The sequence below is a fragment of the Schistocerca piceifrons genome, chromosome 2 (assembly GCF_021461385.2).
Source record: "Schistocerca piceifrons isolate TAMUIC-IGC-003096 chromosome 2, iqSchPice1.1, whole genome shotgun sequence".
Taxonomy (NCBI): Eukaryota; Metazoa; Arthropoda; class Insecta; order Orthoptera; family Acrididae; genus Schistocerca; species Schistocerca piceifrons.
In genome coordinates this window covers 407059314-407072143 of record NC_060139.1, presented here as the reverse complement: position 1 = coordinate 407072143, position 12830 = coordinate 407059314, and positions in this window count along the sequence as shown.

Genomic DNA, 12830 nt, shown 5'->3' with positions numbered 1-12830 from the left:
ATAATGTTTCTTTGGCGTTTCTGACGCTTCTACAGCCATTTCCTAGCATCCTGACTACTGGAGAGGTCACCGCTCGGCCTCCAGTCCACCGTAGGCGACCAGGACCACCGGGGCGTCTACAGAGCTTAGACGAAACTAGTCTTTCTATGCAATGGCGTGGCTTCAGCCTGAATCTGAACGTAATAGCCTCGAACTTCTACTGACTTTCTGCCTCTTGTGTTTTTTTTATAGATTAATTGATTGATGAATATGAAAATGAATCCGTACCCGACATTAAATGTCCCTCAACCTAGGTAAACCACCAGTGGGTTCCGACAGTGGAGTAAAATTGAAGTTAGTGCATAAAGTGACTACTTTTATTGACTGTTTAATTCCGGAATTAAGCAGTAATTCCTTCGCTACTATCTTTGATATCGTGATTTGGAAATCTGATTTGAAACATGATTTTCGTTTAAGTAGACTCTTCTTTATGGACTAAACTGGAAAGTGGAGAGGCATCTACATGTGGATTATTCATCTCAGAAGAGCCTCAGGGTTGCAATATTACCAGTGTACTATACGATTCATTGTGTTTCTATACTGCAATATCTAAAGATTTGTGTGTGTGTCTGTGTTTGTGCGTGCGTGTGTGTGTCTGTGTGTGTGTGTGTGTGTGTGTGTGTGTGTGTGTGTGTATGTGTCACATACTCTTTCATAACTATGAATTACTGTCGACTCTTGCTAATTGAAACCGGAAGTAATCAAATTTCATTACAAGATGAGTCGTTGTCATGGAGACTTTCCGCGAACACTACACTTATAAGTCAGCGGCTAGCTAAGACTCGATAATTTGAACTGTTTTGTTAACTGTTCGTTTACGTTTTAGGACTTTGGTTATTTGCTGCACTCTTACTGACCGATGAGTTGTATAATACAGAACTTAAATCAGTGACAAAAATGACGTCGAAGAAATAGAGGACTGATTGTCTCATTTGTTGACATAACTTAATCAGCGTAGCGGAAGAAATGGCTGTCGACTGTTATACACTTAATTAAACACAATGTACGCCAAATGATCTGCGACGGCAAAAAATGAGCATCATATCACTGAAGATGGTCAGAGCCTCAACGTAAGTTTTGATAGTGACGACCATGGCTGGTAAATCATGGAATTATGATAACGATCTTTTTCGCGTGCTGAGGATTCATCAAGAAGCCTCAGAAGCAACCGGAGTTTACATTGTTGGTGTTCCGGATGACAAGAACGAAGACAATGACGAATCGGAAGTCAATAAATTCATAGCCGATTCCATCTGCGAGTCGAAAAGAGGCAAAGTGATAATTGGGTACAGACTCGGAACTGAAGTAGACTACGCTACATTGTAGGTATTTGTCACAATATAACAGCTTCTCGACAAAGGACGATTGAGTCCACAGAATATCGTGATTCCTTTGTAAAAGAGAATTAAATTTTCCTACGTTTTTTTGGGAAACTATTAAGTGACCTATGTTCGAAATTTTAAAATAAACCAAAATTACGGAAAGAAGCAAAAGATTCTACTTTTTAATTTGACAGACGTAACTAGCGTTTTCCTTCCCTTGGTAAAGAATTGCTATACTGACAGAAAAAAAATCACAGCACCATGAAAGAGTTGGGCGACATACACGGAAGTTGGTAGGCGTGTTTCTACACCTGAAGGATGACGGCTATTCAGTTTCATGCCAGTCGCATAAGAAAGGCGCTAGTAGTCCCAGTATGAGGTTGGATATCAGGTTTTTTTCTTTAAATACCCTCTTTAACGGTCGTGAGCGTTAGTTACCTTTCTGACTGAACGTCGTGAGTTAGTCAAGAGTGCCTTTAAGGAGACAAAAATGTCGTTACCAATACTTCACTGAGTTTGAACGAAGTCGTTAATAGGGCTTGGAGAAGCGGCATGTTACTTCTGCAGTAGTGCAGAAAGACTTGGCTGGAATATAACCGCTGTTCATGATTGCTCGTAGCGGCGGTCACGGGAATGTGCGGCCGCAAGAAGAGCGGTCTCCGGATGGCCACGTGGCACTACCAAGAGGAAAAACAATCGTTTTCGTCATGAGGCACTGACGCATCGTACTGTATGCGCAACAGCAGGAGCTGGCACCACAATGACGCAACGAACTGTTACTAATCGATTACTTCACGGAGAGCTTAGGGTCAGCAGCCCTGTAGCGTGCATTCCACTGTCCCAGAAACAGAGCCATTTGCGACTACAGTGGTTTCAAGCGAGAACTCATTGGCGGGCAGGGTGGAGGTCGGTTGTCTTTTCTGATGAAAGCTGATCCTGCCTCGGTGCCAGTGATGGACCAACGTTGATTAGAATAAGGCCATCTGCGTGCTAGGTACACTAGGCCTACAGGTGGAGTTACGGTCTGGGATGCCATTTCGTAAGACATCGCCACTCTCGTGGTTACCCTACGCACGCTGAGTGCAAAATTATACGTCAGTCTAGTTATTCGTCTTGTTGTGCGACCAGTCGTGAATAACATTCCAGGGGTGATTTCCAAGAGGATAACGCTCGCCCACATACCTAAAATGCTGAACAGTGTGTCGACATGTTGCCTTGGCCTGCTCGATCACCAGATCTGCCTCCAATCGAGCACATGTAGAACATCATCAGACAACTCCAGTGTGATCTGCAAACAGCATTAATTGTCCTTGTATTGGCAGACCAAGTGCAACAGGCAGGGAACTCCATGCTACATATTTACGTCGGGCATCTGTAAGATACAATACATGCACGTTTTTCATGCTTACAGTCAACATTCAGGCGGTTTTCACCGGTTGTTAATGTCCCAGCGTTTCACATTCATCCTAGCTTATCTCACCCTTATATTAACCTGTCATCTTTCAATGTAAATGACTTACATATGTTACCTATGAAACCTTCCCGTCTCCTCTATATCTCTTTTGTTGCACAACCTTCCCTTCTACAATATCCTATGAAACCTTCCCTTAGGATTTCTACCTGTTGCTTAATAATAACGAATGAAATCTTTCCTTTGAAATTAATTCTCTTTCTCAATCTTCGCATACAAATTTAAATGCTGCTTATTAAAAGTTATTTTCTGATTATTTCGACGAAACATAGGATTTGTCGTCGTCGTGGCCCTCAGTCGTTACCTGCAATAACCCAAAACTGCTCCTTACATTTTTTTACTGTTACTGGATCGTCATATGACTGCTACATCGAACTGCGTCATGAATATACTTACCCTGTTTCACTATACTTTATTAGCTGCTGCTGGGCTGTCATAATAAGTGGCTGCATTTATTACCAAAGCTGACGTTATTCTTTAATAGCAAAGCTGACGTTATTCTTTAATTAATTTGAATAACGTTACGTAATTCATAGTTAAACTTTTTCTTGACAACAGTAAAATTTTGCAAAGTTTAACATTGATGGTTTTTGGGATGGATTATAATCAGTAATGCAATATTGTTGGCAAAAATTATTTATATTTTGAATGGAATGATTTTACAAACGTTCAAATGGGACTTACTTTTTACAATAATCTTATAACTAGCATTGCGCAAACATACCTTCAGTAGTCTTGAGTCTCTCAAAAAAATAATTCAATAATATTAGTTCCTCTTATGATAATAGTTAGCTGATGTCTCCGTACATCCGTTTATAATCTCTTGAAAATCATAGCTGGTGGCTGGCAGGCACACCGCTCATCTCAACCTCTCGCTTCAGACCTGCTACCGACTCGCTTAACATCTCGCTTGCTACTGACTTCCTACGAACGTTAAAGTGCGGTCTCTCCCGACAACAATGCTTTCTGGTGCAGACAATCACTGCTACCCTTACAAAATGTATCAATGAGCGGTCTTTTCCGCTCTTTTCTTAAAATGTATCCATAGGCGGTCTCTCCCGCCCTTTTTCAAATTATATCAATTCGCGGTCTCTCTTGCCAACAATACTTTGGTGCAGACATTCCCTGCTACCACAGTTATTTCCAACATGACAAATATAAATTAATCCTACTTAATCCTATTAATAAAATATAAATATCTTTCATAAATTGTGGTTTGACAATAGACAATAGAAATATACATGTCTTACACCTAGAGAAATGTATTAATGCAATTTCATTGTTCTACATTACATATTTTTTTTTATTTTTGAGGTTTTCCTCCTGTCATTGTATTATTTACGAAAACAGCAGTGCTATAATTAAAGTTCATCTATTGTAGGAGTGAGTTTCATTTCGACTCTCTCTTAATTCCACCTTGCTCCGTCAAATATTACACCGACTTCTCAGTTATTAGAACTACTTCCCAGACCCTTTGAACTCCGAATTATTGAGAGACAGGCGACAGCATTTCGTAGCATCTGAACCAGGCAGCACATTCCTGCAGCGCGGGGTGCTCTGCCGCTATGTAGGAGACTCCAATGTGACGCTCGCTTGGGTGCCCTCCGCTGCCGGCGAGCGGCGTGTCCGCTGCAGCGCCAGAATTTCTCATTTAATTTCGCCGGCCGGGTCGCGAGGTAATTAAGGCGGCGCTGCGGCCGACTTGAAAGCGCGCCGCCCCGCCGCCCACGCCTGCAATTAGCGACAGTTGTGGCGCCCTCTGTAACAGCGCCGCCGCTGCGACTGCCGCGTTCGCCCGTCTGCCGTGCGCCGTGCAGCGAACACCGTGCAGCGTGTCGCGTGTACCGATGTCGCCAGCCGAGAGCCGCCACCTCCCGTCCCGCGAGGCACCTGTCGCTGCTGTAGCACGGCCAGCCAAAAGCAGTCGTGTCTGTACCAGACAAGCGGGAAATGAAACATATTACACTTCCTAACATCAAACGCAAAAACACAGTATCCACAAGAGGCATTGGTAGAACACAGCAAATGCATTGAATGAAAATACTGATCCTCTGTTAACTGTAGAAGATTTAATATTTGGCAATGACTCTGTTTTACTGTGGACTATGCAACGTGCTTGCATGTATTTCTGAAGAACTGTAGAACACAAGCACTGAGAGATGGTATTACATGTCTAGACGGGCCACGACAGTAAAACATAATTTTTAAGACAAATACTCAAACCCAAGATCAGACCAAGAAATGGTGGTCGGTTCCTTATATAGGTAATATCTCCTACAAGATAGGGCGCCTGTTGAAAAATTCAGGTTTTAAAATTCCCTTCTCGACGAGTATTAGTTTAAAGCGAAATATGGTTCATCCCCTTGAGAAAGACTGTGATAAGTCAGCGAAATTAAGCGTATATAAGATTATGTGTGATTACGTAGGTCAAACAGGCAGAGCTATAGCAATAAGGTTTAAAGAACGTCTTCCAATAAAGAGCCTAGGAACACGGGGGTCAGCCTTTCCAGAACATCTGGTCCAAATGGCTCATACACCTAAACCTTTACGTGTCACAGAGCTACTCCGTCATGAAGTTAAGGGCCATAGACTCAACACGCTTGAGAAACTAAAAATTTATGCACACCTAATTACAGAGAGAGGCAATTTACTGAACAATCAACTGTATCTAAAGAATAGGGCATACTTCGAAGGCTTACAGCCTAGATTAGGTTTACAATAATTCATAACGCATGTTACCAATACAGTTTCTGTAATAATAGAACCTTTCTTATAGATGTTCATACGAGATTTGTTGGTCAGTTTATAAGGCTCTGTATTAGAATGTAAAACGTAGTCATGCTGGATACTGTAATTAACATACAATAGTAAAATATAAAATTAATTCATAGCAAAGATGTTATCTGATGCGTGCGTAATAAGAGTTTGATTCTATACGTCTCGCGCATGTGCGCCGCCCTCTGTGAGGCAGACCGCGAAGCCCTCGCGGTCCGCAGTCTCTAGTCACACGACGAGGCCCATACGACGGGCTGAAAGTGAATTTGCTACAGCTTGTTTAATAGAAGTGACAAAACGTTATGGTTATGCATCAAATTTTATAAAGTTGACTTAGGACATGGCTTGTTTTAGGCAAACATTTAAATAATATTTTATCTGAGTACTACACGTTGCATCCTGTAGGATGACCTTATCTAATATCATTTATAATTTGCTAGCACATTATAATATTAACTTTTTGCAGGTTCTGAAGAAGACGTTATTACTAACGTTGAAACCCAGGTAAACGATAAAGTTAATCTGCACCTATAGGCTGTATATTCTTATATAAACAGTAAAATATCCCTGTGCTAGCGCTGGACGTATGCACACGACAACATACCGGTTTTTGGGGTGGTCTAGAAGGCGTCCTCGGATAGCCAATGTCGTCAATAAATTGTGCAGCTGAAGTCTAATCTTATTCGCTACGCGAATGCATTTCTTCCGTACTCGATTTGCTGTATGGGAATCGTTCAAAATTTTAGACAAGCGAGTACGTTGTTGACAAACACACTTGGTCCATTGAACCTAATTTCTGCATGGTCCAACTGTACACTGGTGGTGCTTTGCTTATCTTGCGAAGGAAATTCTCAGAATATTGATCGTCATCTGTCTGCTATGTGCTAGCAAGAAGCGGCGGCGTGATGCGTCCAGCACAGACAGATACAGAAAGAAACCTTGCCGCATCGCCACTGTGCTCGCTGTCTCTGTCCGACTCCTCTACCTCCAAACCGTTCCCTGCTATGGTTAACTGCCAACACTGAGGCAGGCGCCATTTTCCATTAATATCTCTGAATACCACTAGATGAAATTGTATACTCGGAAAATTATTGTTGTTGCTTCATATTGTAGCATGATGTTTATGCTGCATATAGAAAACACTACAGTGATTGAATAACCTCACAATATTTATTTATTTTACCTGACCTCTTCACGGCTATCAGGTGCTCTCTTCCATTGGGCCAGGGTCTCACACATACAGTATCTATATCACAGTTACATAAAAAAATTACATTTTTAATATAACAATTAGTACTGAAATGTATAAAATGCATCTTTGACCATCAGCTACTTTTTCATTTAAAACCCAAGTATCGTTAGTCACAGATCATCTTCATGGATTAGGATTAAAACAGTTTAAGTTACATCACATCTGTCTCGTATGTAGAGCATTTCATGAAATCAAGTAGAACACACAAGACTTCGGAAGGCAACCATCATCTTTTCAGTATGTCTCAGTTTATGCGTGTCATTAGCAAGCTTGCCTTCCAAAGACTTTGGAAGGCAACCATCTTCTCTTCAGTATTTCTGAGCATACGCATGCCATTAGTATGCATGCCTTCGAAAGTCCTGTGTGTTATACTTGAATTCATGGCATGATCCACATATAAGATGTGGCGATTGTTTATATAGTCACAGATGTGACGTTGTGGCTTAAACTGTTTTAACCCCAATCTTTGAAGATGATCTGTGCCTGAAACCGGTCGATATTTGGGTTTTAAATAGAAAAAAGCAGCTGATGGTCAAACGCGAATTTTGTACATTGCTTGATGGCCGTTAATAGCCACCTTACCAAAATATTCCTAAGTATTAAAATGATTTGAGTGTCGGAAGTGGTAATATGAGTAAATTATATTGACTATAAACTAACAAAGTTAACACTGACATTACTTTTGTACTACTGCAGCATGATAATAATAATGATAACAGTCGTGACATTAATAACAATAACGATAGTGGTAGGTATAAAAAGAATTTGTAGGTGTTTAAGATACATGTTTTCTGATACAATGTGTTCTCGGGAGAGGAAATTTAAGCAGTCGGGACCATCTAATATTAATGGGAAAGAAAGAAAATATACTAGAGAAGAAGGCTGTAGAAGGGTAACGAGTGCGTACAACGGCAATGGTAAGCCTAATTGTTGCGTTAGTAAACATGTCAGTATTGCAGAAGCTTAATCGGATTTTTCCTCCCGATGTTTCAGAACTTTAAATATTGCCTCACAACCACGTATTTCAAATGAAACGAATAGTTAAACAAACAGGCGGATGATGTCGCTATGGAGAGGCCCTTAAGTCCGGCAACAGCGAACTTCTTTATGGAAAAATTCGAGGAACAGGAATTTGAAACTGTGTACAAGAAACAGAATATTTGGTTCCTTTACGTGGATGATACGTTTGTTTTGTGGCAGCATGACAGGGAGGAACAGGATCCTTTTCACAAACATCTGGATGGGATCAGCCCGAAGATTATATTTGCCAAGGAGCAGGCAGGCAAAAGATTAAATTTTCTTTTGATGTGTTAGTTTTCAAGAAAGAAGGTGGTAGACTGGGCCACACAGTTTACCGAAAATCCACGCACACAGACTTTTACCTACACCTGAATTGGAACCACCACCCACAACAAAAACGAGGCTTCATAAAAACGTTCGAGGACAGAACAAGGAAAATCTGCGAATCAGGGCTGTTTGATGCAGAATTAAACAATTTCACCAATGCATTGCTCGAGAATGGTTATTCGTTCGCTGAGGTGAAGAGAGCGATAAGACCACCGCGTAGGAATCATAGTGATGCTCAAACGCCGATGAAATCGGAAATCTTCCTGCCATTCAATAAGGATGAATGACCGCATAGGAAAAATATTTAAAAAGCGGAACATCGTGTTAATTTCCACTCCCACACAGATCACCTAAAATCGGCCAAGGATGTTCGCCAACATCTGGAAAAAGCAGGAATGTATAGGATTCCGTGCAGTTGTGGTGGGGAAGTGTACGTGGGTACTACAAAAAAGAAAACTATCAAAAAACGGCTCGAAGAGCACAGGGGCAATAGCAGAAGAGGAGAGATTGACGTATCAGCTGTTGCGGAACGTACTCTACAGCCAGGAGACCATCGCATTCATTTTGATGGGGCTCAAGTAGTGGCAGCCACAAGGGGATACGACATACGCTATACAGAGAAGCCATAGATACTGCGAAACACCCTAGAAATTTCAATATGAAGGGGGAGGGCGTGAAATTAAATGAAATTTGGAGGAAGGTGTGTACCAGTCTTCCACCATGGGATGGTAGTAACAGCGGACGCCGACAGTCGACAACTGCCAAATGCTGAATCCGACATCCATCAAAGCTTCGATCCCCCTTATAAATGTTCTACACAGATGGGGACGAAAAGCCGGGTCTTAATGGGAAATCCTTTCGACCATGGCATAATAGCCCGGAATATTTTATCAAATGAGATATGTCGCTACCTGTCTTCTGAAGCTGGAGACGTTATTTAGTTCTCTAACATGACGCGTGAGGTCGTTCCACAGTCGGGTGCATGCTACTGAGTAGGACTTCGAGAAGGTTGCTGAACGATGGAGTCGAACAGAAGGGATTTTGCTCTGTTGCGAAAGGACGTTTCTGGCCTTTTTGTTCAGACAAGAGCGATAAGGTTAAGTAGAAGTATGAGGGGTAGTGTTCATTAATAAGGCAAGAGAGAGAACAGAGGTTATGGAAATCTCTGCACTTGTTTGCACGCAGCCAAGGTAGCTGTGTACGTGATGGTGAAATGTGACCAAGACGTCCTACATCAGAGATATAACGAACACACCGAGCGGGGTGGCGCAGTGGTTAGACACTGGACTCGCATTCGGGAGGACGACGGTTCAATCCCGCGTCCGGCCATCCTGATTTAGGTTTTCCGTGATTTCCCTAAATCACTCCAGGCAAATTCCGGGATGGTTCCTCTCAAAGGGCACGGCTGACTTCCTTCCCCATCCTTCCCTAATCTGATGAGACCGATGACCACGCTGTCTGGTCTCCTTCCATAAAACCAACCAACCTATAACGAACACAGGCATTCATAGTCAGTTCCAGGGGCCATGAGCTTTCCTTAGAAAGGCCTTGTAGGATAATTTCCTTTTTCAGCTCAAGAGGGGACAGCTTTTTATATTTCTTTTGTAGGGCATTGAGAGGTCCTGATGACTTCTAGCGCATTACAGTGACGCGCTTAGTCTAATTTAGATTTTCATTTATTATGACACCTAGGCTCTTTGCTGAAGGAGGGAACTTGATATTTGTCCCACGGAGAATTAAAGATGGTTGGGATTCCGATATTTCGGGCATAGAACGACCAACCAGTTGTAACATCCACGAGATAAATTTTAGCTACAGTTCTACGAGAGGATATTATGCCTCTAATAGTTACAAACGTTATCTATCCGACATACGAAAAAACAGTGAAAAAGATGATATATATTAATTATTTATATAATATTTTATGATGTAATTCGACATATCGATATGTATCATACAAAGACAATGATAATTGTAATTTCCTTTTATGATCTGCGTTTGTCTTCCTTTGTTTTTACCTTTTGTTGGATGGCTTTTGTAGTTGCGGACGCATATCAAACTGAGGTCTGTTAAGAAATTGTAATTATTTGTTAATTATTACTTGAGAATAGAGTTCATTATTATTATAAATATGAGTGAATACTTATTTGTAACTTTAATTCCTCACTCAATAAGCATTATCTGTGTTAATTATTTCTTTCCGCTGCGAGGAGCGCAGCCACTGATGGTAGCGATTTGTATCGCGTTTTTTGTCTGTGTTTTCCTTAGAAAAAATCAAATGTTTACTTGATGAAGTCTAAATAGTGCACAATACGGAAGTAAAGATTAATAAGCATTTCAAATACTTATCCTATTTGCTCTAACAATAGAAAGTCTCTATCAATTGTCTGCCGCCATCTTAACAATTATCTCAGCGGCAATTTCAAATTACGCAACTCTGCAGACATAAATGCCGAACGTAATACAAATGTGTAAAAATCAATGTGCACCGGTGGTCCCGAACTCATTTTAATGAAAATAATTCGAATCAGATTGGTTCTTTAAAAACAGTGCTCATAGCACGATCCTTATAACAAACTTTTCTAGGTGATGTATGGAGGCGAAATTAATTAAGCACGAGTTGCTAAAGTATTGTTTCAGGTAACATACGTCAGTGTTGAGCGCGGCTGATATTCGGTGGTTTTAATTATCATTTTGCTGAAGATAACTGCTTCCATCATAATCAATAGTTGTATAGAATATGTTGTATGAACTGTGATTTAGTGACACTTACACAACTTACAGCAAAACTTTAACACGACGTTAACTTGGAGTTCTTTAGCAACTTGACCAAATCTTTAGCCGGGAGAAAGATTACTTAGTAATTACTCAATGTAATAAAATAAGATTATAATTTTCATTTACAAATTAGTTAAATACCAAACCACTGAATAACACAGCGAACGCCACACAGTACCGCTTGGGTTCAGGATAGGTTGAGCTTTAACCTTATATCCTGCACCAAGTTTTATAGTGTACAAAGGCTGAAATCCTCGATAGCTGTCTGAAGCAGGTTTTGCACTTAGATACAACTGGAGGTCATCAGCATACATTTGGTCTTTCCAATAGGACGAGACTAACAACCACCATTTATGTTCATTAAGAAGAGCATAGGATCTAAAACCGTATATTGGTAGACAGCTGCCTCAAATCAGACTTCATTATGTTGGACACGACGCATTGGTGATGATACGTCAGGTATGAGTGACATCGTTGCAGTGCATTTGGCGAGAAATACAGTGTTCTAAGTTGGGGTAGCGTCTCATATTACTAATCAAAACGTCCTCGGTCCCGGATTCGAACCTCGACAGCGCTTAAATTTTGAATAAAAATCATCAGCATTGGTGGATGAAGACTTTCGGCATAAGAAGTCACCCTCATTCTGCCAAAGGCTTTGTCAAAAGGGCGAAGGAGCGGACAGACGTTCACCGCACTCTCTTGTCCTTGTGGTGAGAAACTTCCCCTAAAGGTGGAAGAACCGGCAATGATTAACGGCATGAGAATCCAGAAGGCAGTAGAAATCACAGCATTAAAGACACATAGTATGTATCCACAGGGCATATGACCTGCAATAGAAAAATTGAGTCTCGATGATCACTCCATGAGACTTTAAAAGAGCTTTGGAACACTTAGGACAAAATAAGTCAGGAGGAATTGACAAAATTCCATCAAAATTTCTGAAATCATTGTGGGAAGTGGCAGCAAACGACTACTCACACTGGTGTGAAGAATATATGACTCTGGCGATACACCATGTAACTTTCAGAAAAATATCAGCCATACAATTTCGAAGACGGCAAGAGCTGGTAAGTGCCAGAATTATCGCAGAATCAGATTAACAACTCACGCATCCAAGATGTTGACAAGAATAATGAACAGAAGAATGGAAAAATAAGTTAATGTTGTGTTACTTCACGATCAGTTTGGCTTTAGGACAGGTAAAGGCACGAGAGACGCAGTTCTGACGATGCTATTGATAATGGAAGCAACGCTAAAAGATCGAGACACGTTCATAGGATTTGTTGACCGGAAAATGCGTTCAACAATGTCAAACGGCACAAGATGTTCGAAATTCTAAGGCATCTAGGGGTAACTTCTAGGGAAAGATGTATAATATGCAGCATGTACCAGAGGCAAGAACAGGGAATAATAAGAGTGCAAGACCAAGAAAGAAGTACTCGAATTGAGGGATATAGACTTTCGCTCCTACTGTTCAGTCTACATATCGAAGAAGAAATGATAGAAATAAAGGAAAGTTCAAGGGTAGAATTAAAATTGAAGGTGAAAGGATATTAATGATCATATTAATTCATGACATTTGTGTCCCGATGAAAGTAAAGAAGAATTACTGGCTCTACTGGATGGAATGAATAGTGTAATGAGTGCAAAATATGGATTGAGAGCAAATCGAAGAAAGTAATTAGAGTAACGGTAATGAGAACAGCGAGAAACTTAACATCAGGATTGATGGTCACAAAGCGGATGAAGAAATTCTGATACCTAGGCAGCAAAATAACCCACGTCTGACAGAGCAAGGAGGACATCAAAAGCTGACTAACATTGGCAAAAAGGGAAATCCTGCCCA